This window comes from Urocitellus parryii, chromosome 2 (assembly GCF_045843805.1).
Source record: "Urocitellus parryii isolate mUroPar1 chromosome 2, mUroPar1.hap1, whole genome shotgun sequence".
In the NCBI taxonomy this organism is placed as follows: Eukaryota; Metazoa; Chordata; class Mammalia; order Rodentia; family Sciuridae; genus Urocitellus; species Urocitellus parryii.
The window spans coordinates 183,084,661-183,102,928 of NC_135532.1; the positions used below are offsets into that span (position 1 = coordinate 183,084,661).

The 18,268-nt window shown below is 40.9% G+C and overlaps 1 protein-coding gene and 1 non-coding gene across 3 annotated transcripts in view; one reads left to right on the plus strand and one right to left on the minus strand.

Moving 5' to 3' along the window:
• The window catches only part of St6gal1 (ST6 beta-galactoside alpha-2,6-sialyltransferase 1), a 138,503-nt gene that overhangs the window by 93,038 nt on the left and 27,197 nt on the right, over positions 1–18,268 (minus strand). For both annotated transcript variants that reach the window (XM_026389407.2, XM_026389408.2), the window contains exon 2: positions 8,866–9,006. The gene's annotated coding sequence lies outside the window, so the exon portion shown is untranslated. The remainder of the gene's footprint in view (positions 1–8,865; positions 9,007–18,268) is intronic.
• LOC113183185 (U6 spliceosomal RNA) lies at positions 13,503–13,609 on the plus strand. The gene has a single exon (XR_003300842.2). It is a non-coding gene; the product is annotated as a U6 spliceosomal RNA (small nuclear RNA).

Sequence of the window (18,268 nt, forward strand, 5' to 3'; positions counted from 1 at the left end):
GCCCCACAGAGAGCCAGGCACAGTGGCACATGCCTGTAATCCCAGTGGCTCAGGAGGCAGAGACAGGAGGATCTCGAGTTCAAAGCCAGCCTCAGCAACAGTGTGGTGCTAAGCAACTCAGTGAGACCCTGTCTCTAAGTAAAATACAAAAAATAGGGCTGGGGATGTGGCTCAGTGGTTCAGTGCCCCTGAGTTCAATCCCTGGTGCCCCCCCCCAAAAAAAAAAACAAACCCACAGATCCACAAGGTGGAGGCTCAGAGGCAGGGCCAGGCTCCCTCTCAGTCCCCATGGGTCCAGCAACAGCTAGGAAAAGCTGGATGAGAGTGAAGAGTGGAGCAGTTTGGGTTGATAAGGGAAAGCCCCAGGGTGGCCAGGCATTAGGTCAGCCTATAATCAGGATGTGGCCTAAGGTAAAGGGACCCCAGCTGAGAGTTTCACATTGACTTTATCAACTGTCCAAAGCCAAAGAAGCAAACCCCAGGTCAGAATCACTTCCCGGGAAGACGGTAGGTTCATTCACACAGCATCACAAAGCTTCCTGCGTGGTGACCACCCCCTCCTATTCATGCTTTTACATTTGATTGTGTTATTAATTAATATTTGTCTCCCTTTAGACCACATATTATGTGAGGCCAAAGACCATGGCTCATGTGTTCAGAGTGCCTAGCACTGAAGCACATAGCAGGTGCTCATTTAAAGCTGATTATCATTGAATGAGTGAATGGACATTCTTACTGACTGAACTTGGGTGAAGGATGCACATCCAGTTTTCATTCAATGCAGCACTGCCCCCGGAAGTGAGCCAACACTCCCTAAGGCACTTCACTACACCACTCCACTTAGCCCTCATAACAGCTGATAAGCCCCATACTATTATTGCCCTGCTCACATGTTCAGACACCAAAGCTCTGAAACTAAACCCCAGATCCGTCCGGGTAGAAAGCCCACACTCTTTTCCAGCCATGCCTGATGCACATTGGTAGGATGGGATTGGTGAGACCCTCCAGTGCACTGTCAAGGTTAGCCCTGCACAGGCCAGTGGTGGAGAACCTGAAAGCTAGAGTAACCATGTGCGGTCCCCAGGGTCAAGGGCCCATGCACCATACTCCTCCAGCAGCTTCCTACATCACACGTGAGACCGTGTGAGTGTACAATAGGCTCAGGAAACAGACCAGTCATCACTGTGGGAACTCAGAACCCAAGATCCACTCATACCTGGGTGCCCTATGCCCAGCACACAACTCCAAGGAACTCCCCAACCTCCCTGGAAATGCATTCACTTCCCACCTGCTCCATATTCTATTCCAACATCCCAAACTGCTCCTGCTCCAGGAAAAAAAAAAAAAAAAAAACTCATGGAAAATTCTGTTCTCTGATGTGTTCCTTAGGGGAGACCCTGAGGCCCTTCGGGTTCACAGAGCAAGGTCTATGCCACATGAAGTTCTCCCCAGTACCAGCAGTATTCAGGCAGGATAGCATATCATGGGAACAGACGTGATTGTCATACTGCCTACATTCCAATGTCAGCTTCCTAGCCATCAGACTGCTCTGTGTCCCTGTATTTCCTCTATTATAAAATGAAGATTAAATAGTGCCTAACTCTTGGGATTGTTGTAGAAATTAAATGAATGAATATAGTTTGAACACTTAGCATGAAGCACATAAGCAGTGCACTATTAATAATTAGCTGTAATCACTCTTTTTCCAGTGCTTTGAAGCTTTCTCTCCATCTACAAACAGAAAGAGTAGAAGACGCTGAATTCAGGGAGGGCCTGAGGCCAGGGCAGCTGTCCTTGGCACTGTCAGAACTCCAAATGCTGAGAAAACGGTCCTCCTGGGCCAACTCCAGTGGTTTCTTCATCTCAGCTGCCAGTAAGTACAGATGTTGGCACAGTAGCTCCAGGGAGGGATGGGGTGGAGAGCACAGTAAAATGTCAGCAGTTACAGGTTGTTTGCTCAACTGTGAACAACCAATCCTCCCTGGAAAAATATACAGCTCTGGGAAACATCTTTTCTGGGTCACCCAGAACAATGAAGAAGGATCTCCCATAATTGGCCCCCTGAGTCAAAGAATAAGAAAGTCATACTCTGGGGCAGCTCTGGAAAGGGTGGAAGAGGATGATCAGCACAGATCCTTTGCTTCAAACACCCAAGAAATACAGTTGGGAGTTTCGATTCAGGCAGCCAGACCTGGGGGACAGAAAGACAGCCACACAGCCAGCCCCTAGGGAAACATGAATTAGGACCTCAATAAGCAATCACTACACAACTCTTTGAAAAGCTGAAGTTAAAAAACAAAAATGATAACCACCAAATGCTGGCAAGGACAGGGAGGAAGTGGATCCCATTGCCCATGGGGATGGCAAATGGTATAGCCACACTACAGAATATTGGGGCAGTTTTCTGGAAAACTAAAACTCAGCAATTGCACTCTTGAGCATTTATCCCATTTATCAGAGTAACAGATTTATGCCTGCACAAAAACCTGTACAGAGTTGTTCATATCAGCTTTATTTGTAATAGCCAAAATCAGGAAACAGCCAAAATATCCTTCAATGGATGAACAGTTAAATGGGTATGTCCCTGCCAGGGAGCAGTATTCAACCATAAAAAAGAGCTAACACCAAAAAAAAAAAAAAAAAAAAAAAAAAAAAAAAAAAAAAAAAAAAAACCTGCTAACACCCTCAATAACCTTGGTGGACCCGCAGGGCATTATGATGGGAGCCAAACAAGCAACTCAAAAGGTCACATATTATATAATTCTGTTTACAGAACAGTCTCCAAGTGACAACATTCTCCAGACTAAAACGAAGGGAGGAGCCACTGTGATAATAAAAGAGAAGCACAGGCGAGACCTTTGTGGTAACACAACAGCTCTGTATCTTGATGACACTGGTGGCTACATTTATCTACTCAGAGAAAATGGCACAAAACTGTGTCCACACGTTGCACTCATTTCAGATTCCTGGTTTTCATATCGTACTGTAATTATGTAAGATGAAATCACTGGAAGAAACTAAATGAAGGCTATGTTACCTCTGTGTGCTACCTTTGTAATTTTCTGGGAATTGTAAATTGTTTCAGAATAAAAACCTCTTAATTAAAAAAAAAGAAAGAAAGAAAGAAAAAGGTGCACACTCAGGAAATGGAGGAGCTGGGATTATATCCTTCTGCTCCAAAATCCCAATGCTCCAACCAGATCAATTATTCTTAGTTTTGCAGGTACCATGACATTTCTTATATCTGTGCATTTGCACCTACAAATTTTTACCTAAGTTGCCCTTCCACCCCACCCCACCCCCACTAACTTTTAATTTTAAGATCCATATCTTCTCCCCCAGTAAACCTCTCACTTTAAAATGAGTACTCTCCTTCTATCATTTCTGTGCACAGTACTTATTCAACTAGATTATAATTATGATTATCTTTACTTCCATCTCCTGCTATGCCCAAGGCATGGATTTTCAGAAAATACTTGCAAAAAATATCCAACAAAGGCCTTGTCTGTAGGATACATAAGGAGCTCTTACAATTCAATCATAAAAAGACAACCCAATTTAAAGAAAAAAAAAGACAAAAGATCTAAACTAACATTTCACATAATGAGATATGTAGATAGCAATAAGCACATGAAAAGGTGTTCAACATCATCAGTCTCCAGGGAAACGCAAATACCACCACAGTGAGAAATCCCCATATACCTATTAGAGTCACTAAAATTAAAGACCCACCATACCAAATGTTGGCAAGGAAGCAAAGCACTTGGAACTCTAATGCACCACAGGTGGCAATGTAAAATGGCACAGCCACAAGAGAATACCCAGCCATTCTCTACTTCCAGGTGTTTCATTCATGAAAAATGAATGCATGTCTCCACAATTTTTTTTTTTACACATGCTTGGTGGCTTGATTTTAAGAGTCCCAAACTGAAAACAACCCAAATACTTATCAACAGATGAATGGCTAGATTGCAGTACATCCCTACCATCAGATACTATTTAGCAACAAAGAAACAAACTAATGATACATCCAACAACATAAATGGATATCAAATAATTATGCTGAGTGAAAGAGAGCTGCATGCTGTATAAATCCACTTCCATAAAGTTCTAGAAAATGTAAACTAATCTATAGTAATAGAAAGCAGATTAGTGGCTATTAGGGGAAGGAGGAAGGTAATAGAAAGGGGCAGAAGGGAGGGATACCTGAGGGTGGACACTGGGGGTGGGGTAGTGGTTATGTTCATCAACATGATTATGGGAATAATCTGAGTGTGTGTATATATATATATATATATATATATATATATATGTTAAAACTTGCGCAATTTAAATATGTGCAGGTTTTGATTTGTCATTAAACTTCAGTAAAGGTGCATGAAAAATAATTATGGGTACCATTTAATAGGCATCTGCTTTGTGGGGAAAAACTTTATAGAAATTATTATGAATTCAGCCCATTTTACAGATGAGGAATCAGGTCAGAAAGCCTGGGTGGTCCTGGTCAGGCACAAATCTGGGTTAAACATCTTCAAAACTGGGCACTTTACCCTATATTCGCAAATCCCCAGCTTGTAGTCACAAGCCATAGTTCTCTGGCCTAAGGAGGATGTGAAAGAAGGAAGGTGAGGGGTTGAGGCTGCCCATCTCTGCGTCACTGAGATGACACCTTCCCCATCCCAGGTTGTCATTGCCACAAATGCCCCCCACAGCCAAGTCTTCTGGAACAGGCAGACTAAGGCAGGATGTGGACTGGGCTTGCTCCCAGGGCAGCCTTTCCTAGAAGCCAGAGTGGTTTGGTGTGAGGCCGGATCCTGACCACTCAAGGGAACAGACTCCATCCAGTTCCACTTGTGTGATAAACAAAGCCCTTCCGCTTTCTGGATCTCCACTTCTCACAGAAAGGAGGGGAAGGCTAACCAGCCAGCCTTCCAAGGAACTCTCTCAGCCCTAACTCCAACCTCTGCAGAATTGAACTTCTCCATTTTCTGAAGTTGATCAGATGCCTCTGATGAAAAGGATTCTCGATTATCCATGAACCTGCACCCAGCAACCCCATTAGGCCCTGCTCCAGGGCAGAACATGCACCTGCACTGAGAAGAGCTTCCCAGATGGCTCCTCCCCTCAGTCCTGCCCTCCATGAGGATCTTCCAAAACCCTCGCCCATGTTCTACTATTTTCCAGTTCACAGGTTGAGCACTAAAAGTCCAGTATCACTGAGGCTTCCTTGTCACACATCTCTGACCAACTTCTTGGAATCTTCCAGGAAAGAAATGTGCCCCAGATATTGGTCAGTAAATGAAGGGCTTTTATCCACCTTTATGAAAAGGTGTTGGTAATTCACAACAACGTAAGACAGAATTTGCCCCTTTAGAGTTACTGAAAGACAAGTGGGAGGTATATGGTTGCAGGAGGAAGGGGAAGGAGAAGCCATGTCCTGTGCAGTCTTGATACAGGGAACCTCCTCTCCTTGCCCCTTGTCAGATCAGTTGCCCAAATGTGGGCCAGAATTTCTTGCCCAAATAGGCTGAAATATTCAGCTGGACACAAAGCAGGCACTCAGTAAATATCTATGGAACTGAAATAAATCCATCTTGCCAAAGGAGTACTCTCTTCCCCAGCCATGGAGGAAAAGCCAAACATGCTCATCTCCGTGTGTTTCCTGGAAAGTGTTCTGAGAGTCCTGAGTCTGAGAAGCCCCTGTTGATAACTGGCTGGGAGAGCTGGGGGATCATGGGCATCATGCCCCTCCTAGGGCATCAGAAGAACAAGTGGACTGGGCCGTAGGGCTCTGTGGATGCTCTCAGCTCTGGTGTTATCTTGAGCCCTTGGGATTATAAGGAACAGTGCAGCATTTTTCAAAGCTTCAAGCACTTTGGACTGTAGCCGTTCACGAGGCTGTAGAGAGATGGACCAATGCTCCCTGAGGGGAGAGACTCTGCCTTTTGGAACTGGGTTTAGAACTTGGAAATCCTGTGTGGGCCTCTACTTGCTGTGAAAAGCACTCACTAGTTTTGAGAAGCTGAGGAGGTCAGAAACAAGCTTAATTTTATATCTCTGTTGCTTATGGGCTGTGATATCTTGGGCAAGTCTCTTTACCTACCTCCCCAAGGCTCAATTTCTACATCTGAGACATGGGGATGGATGCTCCATCCCCTCCTTCAGGACACATGCAGGAGAGGGGATAAAGGCTGGGGATAAGTACTGTTGCAAAATTTAAACAGATAATGTAGACAGAGCACAGGACACAGTGCCTGGAATCACCATGAGTTCAAAAGATACCTTTCCCTTCTTTTCCTCATAAATGTAAGATCTTTTTAACGGGTTCCACTAGCTTGGAAAATCAAGCCCCTGTGAGGAAGGGGACTTAATCCTACCAGAGAGTACCTCACGCAGTGCACTGGGGCTGTGGCAGCAGATACGAGAGAAGGCCTGGAAAGGGTAGAGGTAGGGTTGGCACCTGGAGACCCAGCCCTTGCCAGGTATAAGCAAAGGCTCAGTGGTGTGGTCAGTAGCCTCAGAGCAGTGCCCCTCCCCCAGCCTGAGCTCAGGCCTGGACCACCAACAGCTTTTTTGTGACATGGTTTCTGAAAATGAAGGTGTGGGGCCACATGGCTGCAGCTACAGTGCTTTTTCACCTTTTAAATATTCTGAACCTACAATTCAGGAAGACAAACTGGTGCTTAATTGATGTCTCACCCTTTCCCCTGTCCCCTCCTTCAGGACACATGCAGGAGGGAGGAAAGAGGCTGAGACTCTATTATGCTAATTTAATAAACTCTAATCGGCTGCCACAGCAGGGCCTTGAAGAAAGAGGTTTTTGTTGAAATTTCACATTTGGCAGGAAGTCCCCATCACACCCTCCCCCAGTAGAGATTATGAGTCAAAAGCTGATTTTCTTCCTGGCTCTCGCATTCTGTATCCTGAGGCTTCCTATTCACACTTCTCTGACTGGGTTCTTTACTTTTTTTAGGAAGGAAATGTGCCCCAGATGTTAGTTAATAAATGGAGGTTTTATCTGCCTTTATGAAAGGATGTCAATAATTCACAGACCCCCCCCAGGAGTGAGAGTCACAGGAGGAAACACAGCCAACTTCTCTCCATCAATAAACCTAAGGTTTCCCAATCCACTGTGCCCCTCCCCACATGGGCAGAGAGCCTCATGGCACGCATGCAAGACATTCATTTTCATTTTCTTATGGAGATAACAAGGTATTTTAGGAGATAACAAGGACAGAAATATCACTCCCATTGATCCATGCAGCTAATGTTTATTGAGCACCTGCGGTGCACAAATGAGAAAAAAAAAGTAGGGGGGGAGGGGGACACACAGATGGAGTAACTTGCATGATGGTAGAGTAGCCACTGGAACCAGTGAGGAACTGTTGCAATCCAAATTTCCAAAACAAGAAGTCCCGTTTGCTGGAAGGACTTAAAAACAGCATACTACAGGGACACAGCCACATCAATGTTTATAGCAGCATAATTCACAATAGCTAAACTGTGGAGCCAACCTAGATGCCCTTCAGTAGATGCATGGATTAAAAAAATGTGGCACATATACACAATGGAATATTACTCAGCAATAAAAGAGAATAAAATCATGACATTTGCAGGTAAATGGATGGTGTTGGAGAAGATAATGCTAAGTGAAGTCAGCCAATCCTCAAAAACCAAATGCTGAATGTTTTCTCTAATATAAGGAGGCTGATTCATAGTGGGATAGGGAGGGGGAATGTGGGAGGAGTAGAGGAACTCTAGATAGGTCAGAGGGGTGGGAGGGGAAGGGAGGGGGCATGGGTTTAGAAATGATGGTGGAATGTGATGGACATTATTATCCAAAGTACATGTATGAAGACACGAATTGGTGTGAATATACTTTGTATACAACCATGGATATGAAAAATTGTGCTCTATATGAGTAATAAGAATTGTAATGCATTCTGATGTCATATATAAATGTAAAAATTAATTTTAAAAAAGAAGTGAAAATATAGTAAAAAAAAAAAAAGCACCAGTTTGTAAAATTTGCTAACTTTTGTGGCATACATTTTCCCACCATTGGTCAATTTCAAACCACCAACTTTTTTTTAACAATTGTTAACAACCAGCTTGTAAAATTCCTGGATACTTAAAAAAAAAATCAGCTCTGGAAAGATTCCAGACTAGAGGCAAGGTCTGGCTCCTCATTCGGGCTCCTCATTCAGTGTTCATTCTGCCACATCTTTCTATCTCCCTGCAGAAGGAAGCAGCATCTTGTGTAAACTTAAGAGTAATCTTAATAGAAAATGACCTGAAGGTCTGGTAACACCAGTAGAATTTCACATGTTTATTTTCTTCCACATTAATATTTTTCCAAATGTTCACATTTTACTTTATTATACTCAGAACATATCCAGGTTAATAGTTAATTTTTTTATAGGTTTACTGGAATGAAATGCATAATTTATGTCACTCTGTCTCCCTCAGGCTGGTGTGTGTGTGTGTGTGTGTGTGTGTGTGTGTGTGTGTGTGTATGTGTGTGTGTGTGTGTGTGTGTTTCCTAAGAGCTTACTTCCCTTGCAGGGAAGTACAGGTGCACCTAAGCATGCACCTGAATCTGGTGCAGTCTTACCTGGAAGATAAATTCATTCTCTTTGGAGTTCAAATTTCATCAGCAACCAAGAAAATACAACTCCTTATCAAGATGTCATTCTGCCTCCAAATGACCTTGCCTCCCAGATAAGCTCAGGTGGAAGCACATGGTTTGAACCACAAGCAACTGCTCTTTGTTTCTGAGCCTTAGAAGAGGACATTTCCTTCTCCCCTTCTGCAAAGAGGCATTCTGCTATCTCTTTCCCCAAGCAAGGATTCAAAGGTTCTTACCTCAGCACTGGGATGAAAACTTGGCACCAAGGCTTGGGACAGACTCAAAGGAGCAGTTCATTTCAGCTGGGTTCCATGGTACCCATTGCTTCTTTCTGGGCTGCTTGCTGCAGAGCTCTGCACAACTGGCTCTACCCGTGCCTGCAGGGGACAAAAACAGCAAAGTTGCAGGCTGAGTACCAGAAGAATATATGTCAATAGTTGCAAGACAGAGAGCACCCTTGCTCCTCTCACCCTAGTTCTTCCAGCCCTGGGCATTCTGGTCACTTCAGAGCACCTTACAGAACCACATCCCTCACCCGAAAGAGCCAGTCTCCTTACCAAGGTCCAAACTAGCCATCTCTTCACCCACAGCCATTCCTTCTGTGATTTCATTGTGAGTTGCAAATTAAGCAAAGCAGACTCGACTCCAGGCACTGAATCCTGATGCTACCATTAGTGGGAAGAAAACTACAGATCCAGCCCAAGTCTTATATTTAGGTTAACCATTGCAGATTTGTGGGTTTCAATCAAGAGATGCATCAAATAGTTTGCTCACAGACTTCCATCCACCTCTAGTATTTTGTCTATCTTATTGCAAATGTGAATGCAATTTCTAATTCATTTCGGAAGCATTTTCAACTGAGTCGAAATTTTCAGTCCATAGATTATTATTAGCTACCTGAATAGATAGCATTTGTTTTTAAAGTACTTGTTTTTTCTTGTGCCAAATAAATTAGTTTCATTTATACATTTTGGAGAACATAATTAAGTGAAAAGAAGGGGAAAAGTTACCCATTCTCAACACCCAAGATAACTACAGGGAAGTCCTCAGGTCATAATCGTAGAGCCCTAATAAATAGCACTGCTGTCACCATAAAAGAGTCCCCAGTCACCCCCTCACCTCTTCCACCATGTGACAACACATGAAAAGGTGCCTTCAATGGACCAGTCCCTCTACCTGGACATCAGATCTGCTGGTGTTTTGATCTTGAACCTCACAGCCTCCAGAAGTTTGAGAAATCAATTTGGGGGTTTGGGGGTTTTGTTTTGGTGCTGGGGATGGTAAATATCTCCCCAGGTTATGGCATTTTGTTATAGTAGGACAGATGGACTGAGACAAGTATGTTTTAAAACTTGTTAAATATCATCATAAAATTAAATGTCAGTTGCTTTCAAGAATCTAAAGAAACATTTAAATGATTTCAATTAAAATGTCTTTAGAATGCAGCCACCTGACCAGGGCCTGGAGGTCCACTGTCAAGATGCCTACAGGTTTGGTTGCATGTAGCTGCCTCCATCTTGGGACACCAGCCATGGCCTGGGGGTCCAAGGACACGGTGCCTGCAGGTTTGTCACTGCTGCCAACTCGGGACTCAGCTGCCTCTGTCTGGGGACACTGGCCAGGATCTGGAGGGCCAGTGTTGGGGTGCCTGTGGGTTTGGCTGCACCTGGGTCTTTCTGCAGGGTGTGCTACTGGCTGCCATCTTGCTGCTTTTTCACATGTGTTTCTTTCTGTGAGTACATCCCTGGTGGCCTCTCTGATTGCAAGTTGGATCATCATTGAAATCTTGGGACAGCAATGTAACAGAGACTGGGGAATCCAAAGCCCATATACCTCATATTGTGGCTGGGTCTGCATGGGCCAGTCAGGGTCTGGCAATCCTGTGGAAAGCTGGAGACTGAGGGCATTTCACCCTGGAGGAGCACACATTGGAGAGGCTGAAGACAGCCAAGTTCTCCCCAGCTCAGAGAATCCTTGAGTGTGTAGAGACAGACTGGGCTGGCTACAACAGGTCGAAAGTTTGGAAGAAGGTACAAGCTCATCCAACCAGCCAGTCCAGCACCCACTGGACTGGCCTTGTCATCAAACTCCAGACAACCCCACCTATCCACAGAAAAGAGAAGCTCTGAAACTTTTGAAAGCCAACAGAAACAATTGTTCAATTTTCCATCAAGATATTTCGCCCCCCTCTCTCACGTATTTACCATTTTGAAACCAAGAAATATTTATTATCAGTTTATTGAGGACTGGGATGTTTGAATAGTATATTACAGTTTTGTTGTGTATTCTTATATTGTTATCTTTTTTTTTTACTTTGTATATATTTTCCCTCTCGCTTATCTATTTCCCTGAATTATTTCTCTTTTCTCCTGCTAACAGCCAACCTCTATTGATTCCTCCTTCACTCCTACCATAAATTTTTAATTCTACCTTCTCTTCTCCTCCCTCATAAACATCACATCCTACACCACATATGTTCTCTGTTTGTACACCATTTGAAATGGTAAAGCCTTTCAGCAGACTTACTGTTTATGTTGTAGACAATAATTGAATACATTGTGTCTGTTTATTATGAGCAAAACTATAGACGTCTTTACAGGAGCTAGTTGGATTAAGGCTATATAGGTTTGCATTGGGTGCTGTTAATATTGCTCTCCCCCTTAAAGGTGAGGTTCTAGAAACCTTCAGGGACACTATTAAGTCCACAGGGTAGAAACTGTACCGTCTCAGATCCATACCTCTAGATGGGAAGACACACAAACAACATGAAAAAAACAAGGGAACAAAGCACCCCAAATAAATCTAGATGCTCCAACAATAGAATCTATTGACAACACAGTAGAAAAAAATGTGAGAGAAGGAGCACAGAATTTACATAGTTAAACCTGAAGTAAAGGACAATGTAAGGAGTGAAATCAGAGGTAAACTTCAGGAAGTAAAAGATCACTTCAATAAAGAGATAGAGATTCCTAAAAGAAATCAAGCAGAAATACACAAAATGAAGGAATCAATAAATCAAATTAAAAATTCAATGGAAAGTATCACCCACAGACTAGACCACTTGGAAGACAGAACCTCAGGCAATGAAGATAAAATATATGATCTTGAAAATAAAGTTGACCATGCAGAGAACATTGTAAGAAACCATAAACAGAACTTCCAATAATTATGGGATAACATGAAAAGACCAAATTTAAGATTTATTGGGCTAGATGAAGGTGCAGAGATACAAATCAAAAGAAATGCACAATATTTTCAATGACATAATATCAGAAATTTTCCCAAACCTAAAGAATGAAATGAAAATTCAAATACAAGAGTCTTAGTCTTACAGGACCCCAAATGTACAAAATTACAGCAGACCCACACTAAGATATATTCTAATGAAAATAACTATCATACAGAAAAAGGATAGAATTGTAAAGGCTGAGAGAGGAAAAAAATCAAATTACATATAGGGGAAACCTATTCAGATCTCAGCTGATTTCTCAACCCAGACCCTCAAAGTTAGGAGGTCCTAGAATAATATATATCAAGCTCTGAAAGAAAATGGATGCAAACCAAGAATTTTATATCCAGCAAAATTAAGCTTCAGATTTGAAGATGAAATAAAAACCTTCCACGATAAATAAAAGTTAAAAGCATTCATAACTAGAAAGCCTGCACTACAGAACATTCTCAACAAAATATTCCATGAGGATGAAATGGGGGAAAACAGTGAAAAACAGCAAAGAGAGGAACTACACTAAAGGAATATTCAATCAAAGGAGAAACTAAGTCAAATTTAAAAAACAGAAATAAACCAAAGTGATTGGGAATACAAATCATTTCTCAATAATAACCTTAAATGTTAATGGCCCAGACTCATCAATCAAAAGACATTGACTGGCAGATTGGATTAAAAAACAAGACCCAACAACATGCTTTCTCCGAGACTCACCTATAGGCAAAGATGCCCACAGACTGGAGGTGAAAGGATGGGAAAAACACATCACTCATATGGATCACGTAAACAAGCAGAGGTTTCCACCCTCATAGCAGATAAAGTAGACTTCAAGCCAAAGTTAATCATAAGAGACAAAAAAGGACATTTCATACTGCTTAAAGGAATTATATGTCAGCAAGACATAACAATCATTAAGTATTTATACCCCAAACAATGAAGCATTTATCTACGTCAAACAAACCCTTCTCAATCGAATAGACCCTAACACAATAATACTGGTTGACTTTAACACACCTATCTATCCAGTAGTAAGATCTTCCAAACAAAAACTAAACAAAGAAACTATAGAACTAAGTAATATAATCAATAATTTAGACTTACCAGACATATATAGAATATTTAATCCATCAACAAGTGAATACACTTTCTTCTCAGCAGCACACGGATCCTTCTCTAAAATAGGCCATATCTTATGCCACAAAGAAAATCTTAGCAAATACAAAAAAAATAGAGATAATATCCTGTATTCTATCAGATCATAATGGAATGAAATTAGAAATCAATGATAAAATAAAAAATAGGAGCTACTTTAACACCTGAAGACTAAATAATATGCTATTGAGTGACAAATGGATAGTATAAGAAATCAAGGATGAAATTTAAAAATACTTAGAGGTAAATGAGAACACCAATATAGCATATCAAAATCTCAGGGACATTATGAAGGCAGTGCTAAGAAGAAAGTTCATTGCATGGAGTTCACTGATTGAAAGAATAGCAAGCCAATGAATGACCTAACATTACTTCTCAAAGCTCTAGAAAAAAGAGGAACAAATCAACACTGAAAGCAGTAGAAGACAGGAAATAATTAAATCAGAAATGAAATCAATGAAACTGAAACAAAAGAAACAATTTAAAAAATTGACAGTGCTCACTTTGGCAGCACATATACTAAAATTGGAACAATACAGAGAAGCTCAGCATGGCTCCTGCACAAAGATGACACACAAATTTGTGAAGTGTTCCATATTTTTACATGTCAGCATGGCCTATGAATGTTCCATGTGTGCTAAATGTGTCCATGACAGGATCAAGTGTGCTTTCCTTATTGAGGAACAGAAAATCATTGTGAAAGTGTTGAAGGCACAAGCACAGAGTCAGAAAGCTAAGTTTAAAAAAATGAAGCTCCTTTGAGTAATAAAAACTCAAAAAAATGACAAAACAAAAAGTTGATTCTTTGAAAAAGTAAAATTGATAAACTCTTAGCCATACATACTAATGATGAAAAGGAGAGAGAAAATTTAAATTACTAAAATTTGTGATGAAAACTGAAATATCTCGACAGACACTACTGAATACAGAAGACAATTAGAAACTATTTTGAAAATTTATACTCCAATAAAATAGAAAATCTCAAAGATATCAACAAATTTCTAGAGACATATGATCTACCCAAACTGAATCAGGAGGACATACACGATTTAAACAGGTCAATCTCAAGCAATGAAATAGAAGACTCCTTCAAAAGCCTACCAATCCAGAAAAGCCCAGGACCAGATGGATTCTCAGCCAAATATTACAAGACCTTCAATGACAAAACCAAAATTCTTCAAATTATCAAATGAAATAGAAAAGGAGGGAACCCTTCCAAACTCATTCTATGAGACTAGTATCACCCTGACACCAAAACCAGAAAGAAAAATTCAGACCAATATCCCTGATGAACATAGATGCAAAAAAAATTCAATAAAATTCTGGCAAATCACATACAAAAATATATTTAAAAGAGAGTATACCACGATCAAATGGGATTAACTCCCAAGGATGCAAGGTTGGTTCAACACATGGAAATCAATAAACATAATTCATCACATCAATAGACTTAAAGACAAGAATCATACGATCATCTCAATAGATGCAGAAAAAGCATTTGACAAAAATACAGCCTTCCTTCATGTTCCAAAACACTAGAAAAACTAGGGACAGTAAGAATATACCTTAATGCTGTAAAAGCTATATATACTAAACCTAAGGCCAACATCAGTCTAAACAGAAAACTTCAAAGCATTCCTTCTAAAAACTGGAACAAGGCAAGGATGCCCTCTTTCACCACTTCTATTCAACATAGTTGAAACTCTAGCCAGTGCAATTAGACACAAGAAAGAAATTAAAGAGATACAAATAGAAAAGAAAGAATTCAAACTATCACTATTTGCCAATGACATAATGTTATATTTAGAAGATACAAAAAATTCCACCAAAAATCTTCTGAAACTAATAAATGAATTCAGCAAAGTAGCAGAATATAAAATCAACACCCATAAATCAAACACATTCTTATACATCAATGACGAATCCCCTGAAAGAGAAATTAGAAAAACTACCCCATTCACAATAACCTCAAAAAAAAAAAAAAGTTCTTGGGAATCAATCTAACAAAAGAAGTGAAAGACCTCTACAATGAAAACCTACAGAACACTAAAGAAAGAAACTGAAGAAGATCTTAAAAGATGGGAAGATCTCCCATGCTCCTGGATAGGCAGAACTAATATTGTCCGAATGGTTATACTGCCAAAAGCGTTATATAGATTTAATGCAATTCCTATTAAAATACCAATGACATTCTTCACAGAACTAGAAAAAGCAATCATGAAATTCATTTGGAAAAATAAGAAATGCAGAATAGCCAAAGCAATCCTTAGCAAGAATAGAGAAGCAGGAGACATCACAATAACAGACCTTAAAGTATACTACAGAGCCATGGTAACAAAAACAGCATAGTATTGGCACCAAAACAGACATATAGATCAATGGTACAGAATAAAAGACACAGAGACAAACCCATATAAATATGGTTATCTCATACCAGACAATGATGCCAAAAATATTCACTGGAGAAAAGACAGCCTACTCAACAAATGATGCTGGGAAAACTGGAAATCTACATGTAACAAAATGGAATTAGACCCCTATCTCTCACCCTGCATAAAACTCAACTCAAAGTGGATCAAAGATATAGGCACCAGACCAGAAACCCTCTACCTACTAGAAGAAAAAGTAGGCCCATGTTGGCTTAGGATTTGACTTCCTCAACAAGACTCCTAAAGCACAAGAAGTAAAATCAAGAATCAATAAATGCAGTGGATTCAAATTAAAAAGCTTCTTCCTGGTAAAGGAAGCAATCAATAATGTGAAGAGAGAGCCTACAGAATGGGAGAAAATCTTTATCACATGTAACTCAGATACAGCATTAATATCCAAGATATATAAAGAACTCAAACACTTAACACCAAAAAAATTAAAAAAAACCCAATCAATAAATGAGCTAAGGAACTGAACAGACACTTGACTGAAAAAAAATATAATCAATCAACAAATATATGAAAAAATGTTCAACATCTCTAGCAATTAGAGAAATACAAATCAAAACTACTCTAGGATTTCATCTCACTCCAGTCAGAATGGCAGTTATCAAGAATACAAGCAACAAGCCAGCCTCGTGCCATATGCCTATAATCCCAGTGACTGAGGCAGGAGGATCACAAGTTCAAAGCCAGTCTCAGTAATGGTGAGGCACTAAGCAACTCAGTGAGACCCTGTCTCTAAATAAAATACAAAATAGGGCTGGGGATGTGGCTCAGTGATCGAGTGCTCCTGAGTTCAGTCCCCAGTATCCAAAAAGAAAAAGAAAAAAAAAGAATACAAGCAACAATAAATTGTTAGTGAGGATATGGGGGAAGAAAGATAGCCTATTCAACAAATGGTATAGTCATACATTGTTGGTGGGACTACAAATTGGTACAACCATTATGTAAAGCAGTGTGGAGATTCTTCAGAAAACTTAAAATGGAACCATAATTTGACCCAGCTAACCCACTCCTTGGTTTATACCCAAAGGACTTAAAATCAGCAGGCTCTTAAATTAGCCACATCAATATTTATAGCAGCTAAACTCACAATAGCTAACTATGGAATCTGCCTAGGTGCCCTTCAACAGATGAATGTATGAAGAAAATGTTTTATTCAGCCTTAAAGAAGAATGAAATTATGTCATTTGCCGCTAAATGGATGGAGCTGGAGAATATCACACTAAGCAAAATAAGCCAATCCCCCCAGAAAAACAAAGGCTGAATGTTTTCTCTGATATGTGGATGCTAATTCACAATAAGGAATGAGGGGCTAGGGAAGAACAGAGGCACTTTGAACTAGGCAGAGGGGAGTGAAGGGAAGAGAGGAGGAAGGTGGGTAGGAAAGAAAGTAGAATGAATCAGACATCGGTACCTTATGTGCATATATGACTACACGATTGGTGTGATTCTACATCATGTGCAACCAGAAGAACGAGAATATATACTCCATTTCTGTATGATGTTTCAAAATGCATTCTATTGCTATGTATAACTAATTAGAACAAATAAGAAAATGAAAATAAGTAGTCTTTAAAATACTAAAAAAAAAAAAAAGATAGTTGCAGATAACATACCTTTCCTGATTTGTTGGGGGGTTTTTTGTTTCTTTGTTTGTTTTTGCTTGTTTTTTGTTATCTAGATTTTTTTTTAAATATTGTGGAAAAGCTAGCCAAGGTTTAGTGCATGTCATTACAAAGTCTTCTTAGTTTCATATTAATGGCTACATGACATGAATGTACCCCTGGATCCCCTATGATCTGTGGCCCCCTACATAGCTAAATGCTACCCAACCAAAACCTGGACACTTAAGTCATCTCCAACTCTTGTTGTGCTAATTACAAATAGTGTTTGAAACTTTATCTTTAGGGGAAACTCATCAATATTTCCTTAAGATACAGTCTTAGAAATCAAATTAGTGGGTCAAAAAGTTTGCATTGCTCAGATTTTTGAACAATCTTGACATGCTACCTCCAAGGCCATGGCACCATAGAAAGTCCCCAGCAATGGGGAGATGTACAACTCCCTCCAATGTTTCTCTCCTCCCCCACTCTCTCCCACACCCACATCCTGACACACCAAGTGTGACGCTCCTTGGGGAAATGAGTGTGGAGGACCCAGAGTCCAGCGTCCTTTTTCACACTCCGTGTACGCGCTTACCTTAGTCCCAGTCTAAGGTAAGATCTAGGATCTCAAGTGGATGCCCTTCACCAAGGCTTGGGGAGCAGGTGCATGAGCAAGAATTAGCAAGGAGGAACCCACCAAGGGGCAAAGAAAGAGTGGGGGACACACAAACAGGGTATTCAGGTGAAAGAGAGTCTTAGAGACAAAAAGAATTAAAAGGCACCCTGGGAGATGACATAGCTGATGGGAACTGAGGTCCTACTGAAGCCAACTGAGCCATTTGAGGGGGTGGAAATATCAAGGCCTCACAAAAACCCAGGGCAGAACAGAGCGAAGGCATCAGGTGAGATGGAAAAGGAAACAGTTACTTGAGGCCTTAGGCACTTTGCTGCTGCCTGTGATTAATGCCAGCAAAGCACCAGGAGCCAGAGTCATTATGGGGACAAGAGAGCAGCAAGAGAGGACAGCTCTGTATGCATAGACAGAGAGGTAGTGGCCAGCAGAGGGCCTGCCAGTGAGGACAGTTCCCAAAATAAGAGGGGCCATGCTCCTGGCTACTGATTCATCTCCTCCTTTCCAGGAGGAGGACCCCACATTCCACCACTCTAGCCAGCCTCTTGTACCCCTCCTTTCACCCCAGGTCCAATCTTCAGTGAGAGATGG